At 46.8% G+C, this 15760-nt stretch overlaps 1 protein-coding gene across 34 annotated transcripts in view; it reads left to right on the forward strand.

Moving 5' to 3' along the window:
* Window positions 1–209: 209 nt before the first annotated feature.
* PTK2 (protein tyrosine kinase 2) overlaps window positions 210–15760 on the forward strand; it is a 189603-nt gene continuing 174052 nt past the window's right edge. For 9 of the 34 annotated variants that reach the window (XR_011259146.1, XM_069600878.1, XM_069600881.1 and 6 more), the window contains exon 1: window positions 358–466. The gene's annotated coding sequence lies outside the window, so the exon portion shown is untranslated. Of the gene's footprint in view, window positions 467–15760 lie in introns of all 34 variants that reach the window. The other 25 variants (XM_069600887.1, XM_069600892.1, XM_069600899.1 and 22 more) reach the window with 11 other exon arrangements.

Consider the following 15760-nt stretch of genomic DNA (forward strand, 5'->3'; position numbering starts at 1 on the left):
CCAGAGCGGCTGCCTCGGGGCGTCCGCTTGGCCGGGTGCCGCTCCCGCCCCCAGCCAGGGCTTCCCCCGAGGCCGCCGTTCGGGGCCGCAGCCACGCCCGCGCCCGCCCGCAGCCCGGCTCCGGCGTCCCCTCAGCGCGAGCCGGGTGGGCCGAGCCTGGCCGCGCGCTGGGCATGCGCGGGCCGAGGCGCGCATGCGCAGTACTCCCGGGACGCGGCCGAGCGCGCGCAGCGGCGGGGGTGGGGCGGGGGCGCGCCTTAGCCGGACGCCGCGCACGCGCGGCCCGCGCCGACGCAGCACGGCCCCGAGGGCGCGAGCCCGCCGCCGCCGCCGCCGCCGTCGCCGCCGCCGCCGGCCGGGACCGCTGTGCGCCCGCGGCGTGAGGCGTGGGAGGGAGCGCGGCCCGTCAGCCGCGGCGCCGCCCGGTCGTCGTTCGCTTTCGCCTGCCAGCACCGCCGCGGTCGGAGTGAGTGAGGGGCCCGGGCCGGGGCCGGGGCGCGGGGCCGACTCGCGGAGCTGCTCGTTGGCAGGGCGGCGGCCTGAGGGCTGAGGGGCCGAGCGGGGCCGGACCGCCCTGTCCCGGCGGCGGGTGCGGCGGGGACAGGCCCCTCCCGCGCCGGCCGAGGCCCCGGGAGGCAGGGGCGTGAAGGAAGCTGGGGCGCCCCGGCGGGCCGACGGGTGCTGGGCCCGGAGAGTCTGAGGGTCTCCAGGCCGGGGGCTGGTGGGGGAGGCCGGGGGCTCCGGGAAGCAGGGTCTCTGGGGAGAGCGCAAGGAGGCCGGGGGTCCGGAGGCTCGAGAGTCCGAGTATTTGGAGGCCGCCGGCTCGGGGAGGCCACCGGCCTCTGCCGGAGCGGGCCGAGGGCCTCCACAACAAAAGGGCCGGGAGAGGACTCGGCCGGGGCCGGGCCGGGCGGGCCTCGAGCCCGCGTGCGGGGCGGCCGGCCGCCCGCGGCCCCGCGACCCGCGCTCAAGTTTTCTGCCGCCCGGAGCTTTTCCGGCGGCCGCCGTAGACCTGGCCGGACTCGCTGCGCTTCCCAAGTTTCCTCCTCTTCCCGCCCCAGCCCCCAACTCCGCTGCGAGCTGCCTCTGTCTCTCTCTCCGGGTCCTTCCCTGGCACCTCTTTCTTCCTCAGAGGAGGATGGATGCGTGTGTGTGTGTGTGTGTGTGTACGTGTACGCTGCTGTTAATACTTGTTTTTATTTGACTGCAGCATTTTGTAGCTTAATGCACTAAGGGTAAAGGTTTTTTCCTGTTGTTTTTTGAGCCATTTCAACAGTGTCTTATTCTTGTTCAGTTAGCCTGCAGCTGGGTTTTTGGCAGTGAGACCAACATAATAGTAATATTGTGGTAATATGGGAACCGCTTGAAATACGGTCAAGTTGAAGGCTGTGTCAGAGTTTGAGAATCTGCGCTTAATCTGAATCTGCACGACCATCATTGGGATTCTTACTTAGGATGTGAACTTCGTGGTTGGAAAAACAGGCCATCACTGTTCGAGATGAAATACCAGAGCCTCACCCTTAAAACTTTTTGTCAAGCGGGTAATGAAAATAAGTCTCTTCTTTGAAATGACGCAGCCAAGCCCTCAGGTTAGTCGTCCTGTCTTTTGACAACCTCTGAAAAGCGGGAGGAAAGTATGTGGATGACGTGATTTAAGGTTCACAGTAAGTTAGCATTCAGCTTATTTTGTTGAGCTGTAGTCTGGATAATATTTTGGTCCAATTGTGCTGTTCAGTTAATTTTTAAAACCCTGTAGTATTTAAACACATGAAACTTTGAGAGGAAGTTTGTGTTTCAACTTTCAATTCATAAGTATCTTTCATTTCACAGTATCTTTATGAGTATATGGTTTCATATTTTTGGCTATCTTTGGAGGGGAAAAGCTAGGCAAGTTTACCATTAGCATCTTCTGAACACTCATGTACTAAAGATAAATATTATGGATTCTTCTCTGGAGAATTTCTCAGGTCATTATCAAATAATCCAGTTTAATGATGAGCACCGGAAAGTACTGTTTAAAACACATGTTCCATTTTAAATGCGCCCGCACATAAGACTTCAGGAAAGGACTGAACAGAAGGACTTGTGCATCATTCAGAGGTGACGCAAGTGAGGAGCAAGTGCTTGGCTAAGTCAAGACCCTGAATCCAAAACCTAGTATTCATGAAGCCAGGCAAAGAATGCTGGCACTCTTACAGGAGCCCATCTGAGGCTGTGGGTCCCCGAAAGTGCGTAGTTAAGTGTTAGCTCAGGAGTGATGTTCCACTAGTGTAATGGTCATAAAGTGTCTGGAAAAGGTGGGAGTTAGGAGTAGCAATAAGGATCATGAAAATGTTTTCAGTGAGTACTGAAAGTTGCTCAGTCCAGCCCAACTCTTTGCGACCCCCATGGGCTATACAGCTCATGGAATTCTCTATGCCAGAACACTGGAGTGGTAACCTTTTCCTTCTCTAGGGGATCTTCCCTACCCAGGGATTGAACCCTGGTCTTCTGCATTGTGGGCGGATTCTTTACCAGCTGAGCCACAAGGGAAGCCCAAGAGTACTGGAATGGGTAGCCTATCCTTTCTCCAGCAGATCTAATTGATCCAGGAATCGAACCAGGGTCTTCTGCATTGCAAGTGGATTCTTTACCAACTGAGCTATCAGGGAAGCCCAGTTTAGTTTAGTTTTTAACTAAACTCATTTCTGTAACGCTGTGTCCTTTGTTGGAAAGTATAGACATTAATGTTCCAATTCTCAAAACTAGGTTCTTCAGCTAGATACCTTTTCTTACTAGAAGGCTGGCAAAATTGTCTAAATAACAAAATTGTATTGTTAAAGCCTACCCCTTTAAGAGAAATACTGGTGAGTTCGCTCAGAAGAAATTACTCTGTTGTATTTTGTGAATACATATATAGTCTGTGATGTAATAAAGTGGTATGGATAATAAAAGAAAACTTTGAAAGTTACTATCTTTGCATGTTATTTTGAGTTAGCAAGGTGGGATCTTAGCTCATCTCTCTGAAGGTTTTATGGAAACCTTTTTTCATGTACTTTGAGGTGTCTTTAATTTTCAAAAAAATAATTAAATATTGTTGTAAGGATAACAAAAGAATGTTTTAAACAAAATATTGTGGATAATATTGTTTTAAGGATAACAAAAGATACAATATATAAATCTTTAACTTTTGAAATAAAACATTTTCAGTTTAGATATATTTTCATCTAGAATAAATCTGGTTTTAGATTTCAGTGGCATGAAAAGTTCTATTATTTTTTATTACTGTTGCTTTATAGTGTAGTCTGAAGTCAGGAAGCCTGATTCCTCCAACTCTGTTTTTCGTTCTCAAGATTGGTTTGGCTATTTGAGGTCTTTTGTATTTCCATACAGATTTTTAGAATTTTTGTTGTTGTTATTGTTCTAGATCTGCAAAAAATGCCATTGGTAAAAAGTTCTGTTATTTTTATCATATTTGTGAAATGAGGTTTGTTTTTTTTTGGCTAGTAAATCAGAAAAATTTAGTTTCTGAAGTACTTTACTTTGCCTTAATACTCTAGTTTTAAAACATATTTTCATTAGTTTTCCCCTTATAAAATCCCTTAAATAATTATCAAGAAATTACTGTAGGAATCTTTGAGAATTTTCAATGCCGTCTGTATAGATTATTTAAAATGTTCGCTTAAGAAAGTTTGGGCAAAGGAAATGGCCTTATTTGAGTTGATAGTACTAAGCTCCAAGAAGTTCATGAATGCACAGAAGGCTTCACATGCTTAGTTGCTCACCCATCCTCAGAAGGACCCTGGGAGGGAGAGAAGGGAGAGCAGGTGTGGCTCCCCTCAGGCCACCTGTGTTTTTTTTTGCTCACCCAGCCACGTTCAGGAGTTAGGGGTTTTTTTCCCCTTCTTTTCAGTGTTTACTAATGGATTATTTGAGCCCTTTATTGCTTTTTCTCTCTACTGACATTTTGGCAGATTTTTTTCCCCCTTCTTTTCACGACTACCAAAAGACAACTCAGTGCAAGAGAAATGAAATTCATGTCTACCAGTTTCTGGTATTAATTTCTAGGAATTCTGCCAAATCTTACCATTTATAATTGCACAAGTGTGTTTCTGATTGGAAATCAAAAGAGGAACCCCCTCTGTTCATATCTATAACAATTGCATTTTTTTTTGACTAGGCTCAATGATGGAAATTAAATTCAGATGCACATAGTTAAAATTTCAGTTTAAATGGAATTTTTAGAGAGTTGCCTAGTGGTCTAGTGGTTAGGACTCCATGCTTTCACTGCAGAATACCTGGGTTCAGTCCCTGGTCGAGAACTAAGATACTGGAACCTACATGGTGTGGCCAAAAAAAAAAAAGTGATATTTTAGCAAAGCTGTTAATTATAGTGTGATTTGTGTAAACACTAAGGAAATGATTTATAGACAGAAGTAGGAAATATTTCCCCAAGTGGCACCATCGCCACTCTTCAGCAGTTGGAAACCTCAGAGGGAAACGCTAGTGGCATCACCACAAGGACATGAAGGACATGAAGGTTTTTGCTTACAAACTTTGCATTTAACTAAAGTGGCCCTACCTACATCTTACTTATATACCTTGCCATTTATTGTAAACTCATTTTTCAGATGAGGAAGAATGACTTAAGTTATATATTTGACTGTTATCCAGTGAGAGGGGAAGAACATCGCTGGGCACCTGTGTGGGTGCCACGTGTTGGTGGTGGGTGTCACTGCCTTTTTACAGATGAGTTAAGTGCTGGAGAAGCTCTGCCCTGTAAGCTGCATGTGTTAGATGCCCTGTGCCAGGGCAGAGCCGAGTGCTGTAGTGCTCTCTCTGCTTTATCCCTTGAGAAGACTGGAGCGGCACTTCGGTCTGCATCCTCCTTTTGCAGATGAAACACTGGAAGCCTGGAGTTACAGTCGCTCACCTTGGGTCTTCAGCCCACAGGGTGCACCCAGCTTGGCCAGACCTGGGGGACTGTGCGGTGTGAGCTCCTGACAGCCTGTGTGCAGCCTCCGGGGGGGAAGGGCGGCCGCCAGTGAAACCCTAACCTGGTCTCCTGCGGTGGGAGTGGAGTGCTAGTGTAATGACCACATCTGGGAAAGTCTAGGTGATTATGTGTTCACTTGAACCTGACACTTTGGATTATGAAGTTCTCATCTGGTCAACATAGTGTAGGTAACCAATGTGATGAGTATACCAAGATTGTTTCATTATTTGACATCTGTTTAGAATCAGGTAGATAAAATGTATAATGCATGATGCAGTGACTGATCCTTCTTATTTGTCAAAGGATGTGTGTTAGTAACCTTCACGTTTACAGTTTTTTCATTGGTGACTTTTTTGGGAGGGTGGGTGTTGTTTGAAGACAGTTTTGTGGGAGGCAAGGGGTATGTAAGGGAAAAACAAATTGCACATTTCTTACACAGGTATGAGCCCCTTGTGGTAATCCTAGTATTTATAATCTCTGACACATTGCTGCTCTATAAATGTTTCTGAAATTAATGTGCTCATTCTCACCAACTTAGAATTTTCCATTCTTTTAAGAGTCGGCACATACTCTGCTCCTTTATTTGCGGCCTGTGAACCAAAACCAAGGGTTAGAAGAACCTAAGCTTTCCTGTCTGTGGGCTCTCTGTGCCTGCAATCTCCCTTCTGCCTCCATTGTCTATACTGAAAGTCCTGTAGCTTGGATTCTGCTGTGAACCGTGGTGCTTGTGTCTGCTGGTGACCAAAGCACCATGTAATTGTTGTTGCTGGCCTGAAGGAAGAGCTTACAGTTTTACACATTATATGTGTTTAGTGGCTTGTGTGTCTTCTCATGAGAGTCTAAGCACCATGAAGGCAGAAACTTGGTTTTTCACACTGTTGGGTCACCAGTGCCTCGCACGATATTTATCGAGTAGAACTGAAACTTGTTAATGGTTGTGTGTTTGTGTTAGTCACTCAGTTGTGTCCGACTCTTTGCGACCCCATGGACTGTACCTTGCCAGGCTTCTCTGTCCATGGAATTCTCCAGTCAAGAATGCTGGAGTGGGTTGCCATTCGGTTCTCCAGGGGATCTTCCCATCCTAGGGATCAAACCTGGGTCTTCCACATTGCAGCCGTATTCTTCACCACTGAGCCACCCGGGTTGGAGGACAGCTATTACATCAGCAGGTCATGTGTGCCTTTGCTTGCCTTGGTGAAGGACCTCTCTTTAAAACCATGTAAAACTTGATACTAGGGAAGAATTGGATTATCTTTGTTTTCACTTCTGTCTGCTTTATTTTAGATTACTGCTATCATCATATTTGAACTAGGGAAAACATACTGCTCTTCCCCTTTATGATTTTGAAGTGTTCTTTTCTAGAAACTGATCCTGTATTCATTGATCTTGTGTTCATTAGGAGGCATCCTAAGTTCTGCAGACACAGAAGACTAATCAAGGTGACACAAAATGAGTGGGCTTTATAAAAGCTCCTTGATTACTGGTCCAGAAGCTCTAGTGTGTCTTTTACTAATCAGCTGGCTTCATTGGCTGCCATACAAGAGTTTCACATTATGCCCTGAAACCATTTTTAAAAACCATTTCCTGTTGTTGCATGCCAGTTATACGGTGTGCCAGCTTTTCCTTGCCATGACAGGTCCCTTACCTTTCGGTCATTTGGGGTGTCAACATTTGGGTAGCAGAGAGTAGTTTGTTCTGCTTCATCGAGCTCCCCCTTAGTCCTGCTGTGCTGTGTGGGGAAACACACACCTGCAGAGTCCGGGGAGCTCCAGGGTGTTGGCAGTGGTTCTCAGGGTCGTCCCAGGTCAGAAGTGCAGAGGCTCCAGCCTGATTTCTGACCCACTGACTCTGGCTCTGGGGGCGGGGCTGGCTGTCAGTCCCAGCTTGCTGTGCTTTTGGTGCATGCTGTTTGTGAGCCATTGCCTTAGAGGGCTCAAGAGAAACACAAGTTGTAGCAGGCAAACATAAGTCAGAGATGGCAGAGGTACGTATAAGTGTGGTCTCTTTGACCTCTTTAGATTTGCTAAGAAGGTTATTTTCCGAACAGTACTCTTAAATATGTTTTTGGAGTCTTGAGAAGACCTCACAGTTCCTTTTGTGTAGAGATTTTGAAGGTTTTCTGCTGAGCCCACTCAGTTCTTTTGAATCCTGGTGTGGATTTTAAATGAACAATCTCATGTTGCAGTAGCAGCTTGTATGGCTCCCGGACTTGTGCCTTTTGGCAAATAGCAGGGGAGTGTGTGCATGTGAGTGTGAAGGCACACGTTCCCTGGTGGTTTTGTTTTGGTGCTGAAGAATTGGCTAGCTTTTGCTAGAGTCAGGGTGATTGCCAAGTCTTGGGGTGACTGATGAAGCGGTATTGTGTGAATTGATTCTATGCCTAGCATTACATTTGTACCTGAATTTCATAAATTTGGTTTTGCCTCTCTTTTTTCTTGAGAGGCAGACTAAGTAAAAGTTAGTGTACCACAGTGGGATTGACCATGGGCCTTGTGCAGAGTTAGATGCACGCGTTGGTAAATAGCATATTGTCAGCTTGGGAACAAGGATTCTGTGTTGTCTTTTCTCGTGCTACGTGGTCGGTCAGTAATTGTGTAATGATGGAAGAAAGGAACCTCCTCCTGGGGTCCTGGGAGGAGTCAATCACCCAGACTAAACCAAGTAGCTCTTGTGGGGGCTTTGTGGGAAGGGGGTCTATAACTGTGAAATTTGTTACAGAGGTAGAGAAGCACTTGTCAAAGGCAGATGGAATTAAATGTAATCTCAGATCACTGAGGAGGTTGTTTGCATGTGAGTTCTGCCCGCCTCCCCGATCTTTCACTCAGCTGTGCAGCTCCATGAAGGCAAAAATAATAGAAATGAGCTGGTGGATAGAGCTCTTTGGAACAATCTCTGTCTCCTTAAAATTGGCCAAGTGAAATTAAAGTTCTCGTTAGTAGTCTCCCATTAATATGACTCTGGTGTCCGAGGGGTTGGGACCAGGACCTTTCTCGGATACCAGGTTCTTTGGGTGCTCAAGTCCCTTACATACAACTGTGCACACTGCCCTGTGTACTTTATAAACGTCTCTAGATGACTTACAGTAGCTGGCACAGTGGAACGCTGTGTAAATCGCTGCCAGTGCAGCAAGTTCAAGTTGCCCTGTTTGGAACGTCCTGGGCTTTTCCCCAGTGTTTTCAGCCTCACATGGAGGACCTGAGGTGGTGGAGGGCTGACTGCCCTTGGTATGCCTGGCCGAGAGCAGCTTCTCAGTGGGTGTCCGTGGATGGCCCTCCTGGGCCCCTGAGCAGCCTCCCCTCTGATGACACCGTGGGCTCCTGCAGGCTCCCCTGCCTGCCTCTCCTGGTGGCTTCCACAGTATTATCGCCTTGTGGTTTTAAACAGCCTTTTCCTGGTTATAATGAGGTTACACATCTTTCTATACATTTACCGGCCATTTGGATTCACTGTTTTGTGAAGTGCCTGTATTTTTATGTTAGTTTTTAAAAATTTATTCATAGACTTTTTTTATATGTTCAGGACACAGGTGCTTTGTTGGTTATATATTTTTCCACTTTGTCTTCCCACTTTGTCGTGCAGTTTCACTGACACAGTGGATTTTTTTTCTTTTTTTTTTCTTTCTGTCTTTTGAATGAAGACAAGTTCTTTTTTATTTTTTGGCCGCACCACACGACTTGTGGAATCTTAGTTCCCCGACCAGGACTTGAACCCTGGCCTTTGGCATTGAAATCACTGAGTCCTAACTACTGGACTGTTGGGAAAGTCCTGAGACATTCTTAAGTTTATTGTGGTTCAGTTTATTACTGGGAATTCCCAGTGATCAAGTTAAAATATGAGTTTTCAATTTTATTTTGAAAACTTTGTGGAAGTTTTCAGACATATGCAAAAACAATGTTGTAATGAACTCTCCATGTTCATTACCACCGTTAATGATGGTCTTCATTAAGATTGTTAACTCGATCAGTGGTACTGGTTTACATTTAAAAGCCATGAAGGAACTTGCTTTGAACATATGTGCTTATGTTGGCCAGATATCATGGCTCTTGCTGAAATGTGACATAACAATTTATGACACATTTCTTTTGGGATGGGAAGGGATCAAGTGCCACTGTACATCTTTTTAAAGTTGGTGATGCTCAGAGGCATCTAATAGTCCTAATCAGCTGGGTGTTAAGCAAGGCCGTGGATCTCTCCACAGCCTCAGAACCTGGAGTGGAAAGGCCCTTCCTTCTTTCTTCCCTCCCTCCCTCCCTTTCTCTCTTTCTGTCTGTTTTTCTTGTACTTGAGTCAAAATAAACGTCGCTTGCTTTGCAGTGTTTGTTTAATGCTCCTCATAGCAATATGTCTTCTTTTTTTTTTTTTTTGAACAGTCATTAGGATGGAGAAGCAGCATGAAGCTTTAATAGAACAAAACTCATCACAGAAGTTCGCTTAGTATGTTAGTCCTTTTCAGGAGATGATTCGTTAAACACTGAAGAGATACAGAAGAACATGTGTGAGATGTGAGTAAGTTGTAGACCAAGAGTGCTCTGACCTCCCAGAGAAAGGTACGTGAGGCCACAGAGGTGCCGGCCAGCTCCGGCAGAAGAGGCCGAGGCAGGGAACATGTAGGCTCTGAGGGCACCTGGGGCTTCTGTCTGTGCCCAGGACTTGGCCCTGCTGTTGTGGTGCGAAAGCAGTCGTGAACTCTGGGCAAAGGGATGAGTAGTCTGTGTTCCAATACAGTTTTATTTCTGGACCCTGAAATTTGAATTTCATGTAATTTCACATGCAACAAAATGTTATTACTCTTTCTTTAAAATTTAAGTTTACTTTTGGCTGTGCTGGGTTTTTGTTGCTATGCAGGTTTTTCTGTTGTAGAGCATGGGCTCTAGAGAACAGGCTCAGTGGTGTGTCTCCCGGGCTCTGGGGCACAGGCTCAGTGGTGTGACGCCCAGGCTGTAGGGCACAGGCTCAGTGGTTGTGACTCCTGGACTCTAGAGAACAGGCTCAGTGGTGTGTCTCCCGGGCTCTAGGGCACAGGCTCAGTGGTGTGACTCCCGGGCTCTGGAGAACAGGCTCAGTGGTGTGACTCCCGGGCTCTGGAGAACAGGCTCAGTGGTGTGACTCCCGGGCTCTGGAGAACAGGCTCAGTGGTGTGACTCCCAGGCTCTGGAGAACAGGCTCAGTGGTGTGTCTCCCGGGCTCTGGAGAACAGACTCAGTGGTGTGACTCCCGGGCTCTGGAGAACAGGCTCAGTGGTGTGTCTCCCGGGCTCTGGAGAACAGGCTCAGTGGTGTGATTCCCAGGCTCTGGAGAACAGGCTCAGTGGTGTGACTCCCAGGCTCTAGAGAGCAGGCTTAGTGGTGTGACTCCCGGGCTCTAGGGCACAGGCTCAGTGGTTGTGACTCTTGGCCTCTAGGGTGCAGGCTCAGAGGTGTGTCTCCCGGGCTCTGGAGAACAGGTTCTGTGGTTGTGACTTCCGGGCTCTAGAGAGCAGGCTCAGTGGTGTGACTCCTGGGCTCTAGGGTGCAGGTTCGGTGGTTGTCACTCCTGGGCTTAGCTGCTCTGAATTATGTGGGATCTTCCTGAATCAGGGATTGAACCCCCGTCTCCTGCATTGGCAGGTGGATTCTTTACCACTGAGCTACTATGGAAGCCCGTTATTATTATTATTTTTTTGTTTGTTTGTTTTCTTTTTTTTTTAAATTTTTCTTATTTTCTGTTCTGTTATTATTTTAATAATTTATTTAATCATACGCAGTTAAAAACCATTCTTAACTCATGGGCCGTACAAAAACAAACAATGCGGCCACCCTGGTTTAGAGAAGAGAAGAAAGCTAGCCTGGGCCAGCTGCAACAATGGAGAATCCCCTCCTGCCCTGAGCCCACCTGTTCCCTACCACGGCCCCCCTCTTACTTTGTGAAGCCTGTGTAGCCATCTTCCTTCAGCCCCCTGAGCTACCTCCTTCTTCAAGCCCTGATATCATTTTTATTTTACTCACCTTTATTTTCTTTGTCACTTGACTATGACAGAAAATCTGACAGCAAAATGTTCACTACTGTATCCCCAGCATTTAAAACAGGGGTCACTGAATGAATATTGCATTTATCATTTCTTTGTGTCAGTTTTGTTTGTGTTGAATTCTTTACTAGGGAATCGCACTACATTTGTTTTTCTGCGACTGGCCTTCTTTCCACTCAGCACTGTGGTTAAGACCTGTTGGAGGGCTGTACGTGGTCAGTGATGGTTCACTTTCTCTGTTGTGTAATGTGGTCTCCAGTTGATGGGCATTTGGATTGTTTCCAGCATCTGCTGCCCACGTGCGTGGATGTCTCGCCTGCCCACGTGGGGTGTGATGCCGGTTCTGGCTGGCCAGCCTTCAGCTTGCCTGCTTTCTGCCAGATTGCTCTCAGGGTACCCTGCCAACTCGCATCCCACTGATGCAGGGAAGTGACTCCTGGCTGCTCTGCATTCTTGCCAGTGCGCTGTAGTTGATTCTGTTTTCTTCAGTTTTGGCATTTTGGTAGTTATGTAATAGTATCTGTTTGTGGCTTTACACTGAATTTCTTTTAGTACTAATTAGGTTAATAATCTTTTAATATATTGGTTATATGTCTTTCTTATGAAGAGAAGACATTGGCCTGATTTTCTTCTTATGTTTTTCTTATTGACTAGTAGCTGTTTTGTATGTGTGGATTACTATCCTTTGTCATTGTAAGCTGTGAATATTTTTCCAGTTTATGTTTTATCTTTTTACTTTTGAGATGTCTTAGAACTAAAGTTCTTAATTTTAGCATCATTGACTATCAGTCTTTTTCTTTTCTTTTTTTAAAAATTTTATTTATTTATTTGGCTGCTCTGGGTCTTAGTTGTAGCATGTGGGATCTAGCTCCCTGACGAGGGATTGAACCTGGGCCCCCTGCACTGGGAGCTCAGAGTCTCCGCCACTGGACCGCCAGGGAAGTCCCAGTCTTTTTCTTTATGATTTTTTTGTCTTACTTAAGGAATCTTTCTTTACTGAAGGCTTACAGTTTGTTATGATATATTTTTATTATTTATTCATAAAGCATGTATTGTTCCATTCAGTAAATATGTTTGATATTTAGGTGTCTTTTCTTTTTTTTTTTTTTGGCCATGCCACACTGCTTGTGGAATGTTAGCTCCTCCACCAAGGATGCAGCCTAGGGCCTTGGCAGTGAAAGTGCCAAGTCCTAGCTGCTGGACCACCAGGGAAGTCCCTGAGTTTTCTGACTTCCATAAAGATTCCTTTGATAACTCATAATTTATTTTAGTGTTTGATAAATTCCAAATGAATGAATATTCTTTGATGTACCTTGCGACTTATTTCTAAAATGGGACTCTAGTAAGAAAATGTGTTCTGTATGGAATCATGTCTCTGAAATTAATGTCATCTCTAATAGATCCATGTGTGCCCTCAGTTGCTTCAGTCATAGCTGACTCTTGGTGACCCCGTGGACTGTAGCCCGCCAGGCCCCTCTGTCCCTGGGATTCTCCAGGCAAGAACACTTGTGCCCTGCCCTCCTCCAGGGGGGTCTTCCCCACCCAGGGATTGAGCCTGTGTCTCCTGCCTCCCACACGCACCACCTGGGAAGCCCAAAATCCTAGTTCAGTTTGGCTGTATCTTGACCCTATCTCTCAAAGTTCTGGACACCTACGTACATCTCACTTCTGCCTCTGGAAACACTTGTTTTATTTCCAGCCTGAAGTCGAGGTGTTAATGCATGTTAGCAGCTCTTGGACTCTGAAGCTTGAGGACAGGTGACTGCCTCGACTGCCAGTTTGTTTCAGCTTAGCCGACTGGCGGGGGTTCATGCTGTGCCTGCAGCTGCTTCCTTTCAGGCATTTGTTAATTAAGCTGTTTAATTTTACCTTCTCAAGACTGACTGAAAATAAGAAAAGGAAGAAAATTTTAGTTTGTGGTTATAGCAGGGTCTTTTAGCCAAGTGCTTACTTTGGGTATTCATTTCATTTTTGTTTAAAAAAGTAGCACTGAATTGAAAAGTATCAAAATTAAATAATAGGTCAGAAGTTAAATTTTATTCCTCCCCTGATGTCTCAGATATTGCTGGTTGAGAGGTTTAGGCATTATGGTTTGTGTAGAGAGGCAGCTCTTTTAACAGGAGTCTCTCATCTGGGAAGCAGAAGGCCTGGGGGTTCAAATGTTACCCCTCTGCCTTTTGTCTTGTGAATTTTGGCAAGTTGTTTAGTTTCTCAGAGTCTCAGTTTCAGATAGCCCTTATCTATAAAGTCTAGTGTTTATAATCTCTGCCTTTGAGGGTATGTGTGGGGCTACTTTGTAAAGTGTAGGCAAATGTCAAGTGCCAGGATTAGAGTCTTTTTCAGACTTACATAGTGCTGGATTACTACAGGCCTAGCCTTTCCCACTCACATGTTTCCCTGGCTTCTTCTTGAACTGGTCAGGTGAACTCATTCGTTTGTTTAGCATTTGTGAACCCCTGCCTGTGCCTCGTGCAGCACTGAGCCCTGGTGATGCAGGCGGGCGGCGTGGGGCAGGCTCAGGTCAGCGACGGGCACGGCCGGTGCTCCGAGGGCCGAGGATGCGGCCCCAGTGCGGGTGAGGCTCCGGTGTCGGCGGACTTCTCTGTTCAAGGCCAGGCAGTGGACGCCTCAGGCTTTGCAGGCCACAGATGGCCTGCCACATATTTCTTGAATTTTCCTCTTACAAAGGTAAAAAAATACATTCTTAGTGCAGGGACCTTACAAAACCTGGCTGTGGACCAGATACAGTGGCCTCTGCAGGTTCTGAGTGTCTGAAAGGATCTGTAGGAGTTCAGTGGGAAGCAGGAGCGCCCTGTGCAGAGGCGTGGAGGTGTGAGGGCCGCAGGGGTGGAGTGGGCTGTTCCTGTCAGATCTGGAGCTCAGCACGGGTTGGGGAGGAGGGCGGTGAGCTTGGTGTGGAAGGCAGGATGTTTGCACTTGCTTCTGATCCAGAGCAGATGTGTGGGGCTGGAGGAGGCTGGTATGGGATGAGCGCTGTGGTCCTGCGGAGATGTGCTCTGGAGGGGAGGCAGGAAGCAGGCGCCTGTCACTCAGGAAACGGCTGCCTGGTTGGCTTGCTCAGAGGGGAACCGGCGGAGCACAGGGTTCAGTTTCACAGTCTGCGCTCCTTTAATCATATAATGATGTGGTCCAAATAAATGAGGAAAGCCTCGATCAAGGGTGCAGCTGAGTAGCTGGAGAGAAGGGGGTGATTTGAAGCTGCTTTCTGAGTTAGTCTCTGGGTCCTGACCAGGCTCATGTTGTGGCCGGGCGGCAAGAGGGGTCCCAGGTAACTCTCCTGAGGTGATCCGCTCATGAAGCTCTGTTTGCTCTGAAATACGAGTAGCTGCTGTTGCTTTGAGGAGGAAACATTCTTTCCTGGGTCCATGAGCCCCAGAAATTAAGTTGTAAGCAGAATTGTGTGTTTTTCCCTGTGGAGAGAACTTCAGGGCTCTTGTGGGATTACCAAGAAGGAGCCCAGCACCCAGGGGAGCCACTCCTTAATAGATTGTATACATCTGGCACTCTGCACAGGTTTAGGCTGATCATCCGAATCATGGGCTTTACTTTCCATGTAATACATCCCAAACTGCTAGGTAACCCCAAATGCATACAGTCCCATTAGACTCCATTTAGAGCCATCTCAACCCTACTCCAGTACTCTTGCCTGGAAAATCCCGTGGACGGAGGAGCCTGGTAGGCTGCAGTCCATGGGGTCGCTAAGAGTCGGACACGACTGAGCGACTTCATTTTCACTTTTCACTTTCATGCATTGGAGAAGGAAATGGCAACCCACTCCAGTGTTCTTGCCTGGAGAATCCCAGGGACGGGGGAGCCTGGTGGGCTGTCTATGGGATTGCACAGAGACACGACTGAAGTGACGTAGCAGCAGCAACTGGCTATTAGAATGTTTCCCCCACCTCTCCTCTCCTCCAGAGACAAACAGCAAGACATGTATTTGGTACATAGGAGGTCGACCAGGTGTGTGGGACTCTGACAGGCATGGAATGTTTTCAGCACGCTATTGTAAGGTAGGCAGAGCTGAAGTTTACAGTTAGGCTTCTCTTCATAGTCACATGCCTGTGAGAGGTGGGCACGTGTCCCTTTTAAGTAGGATTTGCCATTACCAGAATTGAGGGTAGTTTCTACCTAGGAATGTGTGACCTCAGGCCCAGCTAAACCGAGGCAGCCTCATCAGGCAGGAGGTGCCAGGGCGCAGAGGTGACTTCCTGGGAGCTGTACGTGGCCCTGGCCTTTCCTCTGGCGAAGTTCACCCTTTACTGCATGGAGCCTAATTATCGCTAGACAAGTTAATTATTTCTGTCATGACTAGGGAGTTCAAGACATTACTGCTTTTAGGGATATGATATATGTTGCGACCACACGTGGTATAATTTACCACAAAACTAAAAAATCAGAATTCTACCCCTAAGTGAAGATGTCTCCAGAAGTGTGTCACACTTGACACCTGTCCTAATGTTTTCCTTCGAACTTGAATAAAGATCAGGAGTCGTGCTGGGAGATAGCTCATTTTTAGAATCAGAATTTTAAAATATTTTGACAGGTTGTAATGAAGTGCTAAAATCAATAAGGTAAAATTAAAATTTATTAGGGATAAATGTAAAATGGTAGACTTAAATCAAAAAGAAAATCAACTGAGAAAGTTGAGGGTGGGTGAGATATGTCCTAACTGTACCTGTTTGCAGAAGACGGGGTGGTGGGGGATGTTGGTTGACTAAAACCAGGATTGTCAAGCTTTTATGCGAATGGGCACGTGAGAA

Source organism: Ovis canadensis, chromosome 9 (genome assembly GCF_042477335.2).
Source record: "Ovis canadensis isolate MfBH-ARS-UI-01 breed Bighorn chromosome 9, ARS-UI_OviCan_v2, whole genome shotgun sequence".
Taxonomy (NCBI): Eukaryota; Metazoa; Chordata; class Mammalia; order Artiodactyla; family Bovidae; genus Ovis; species Ovis canadensis.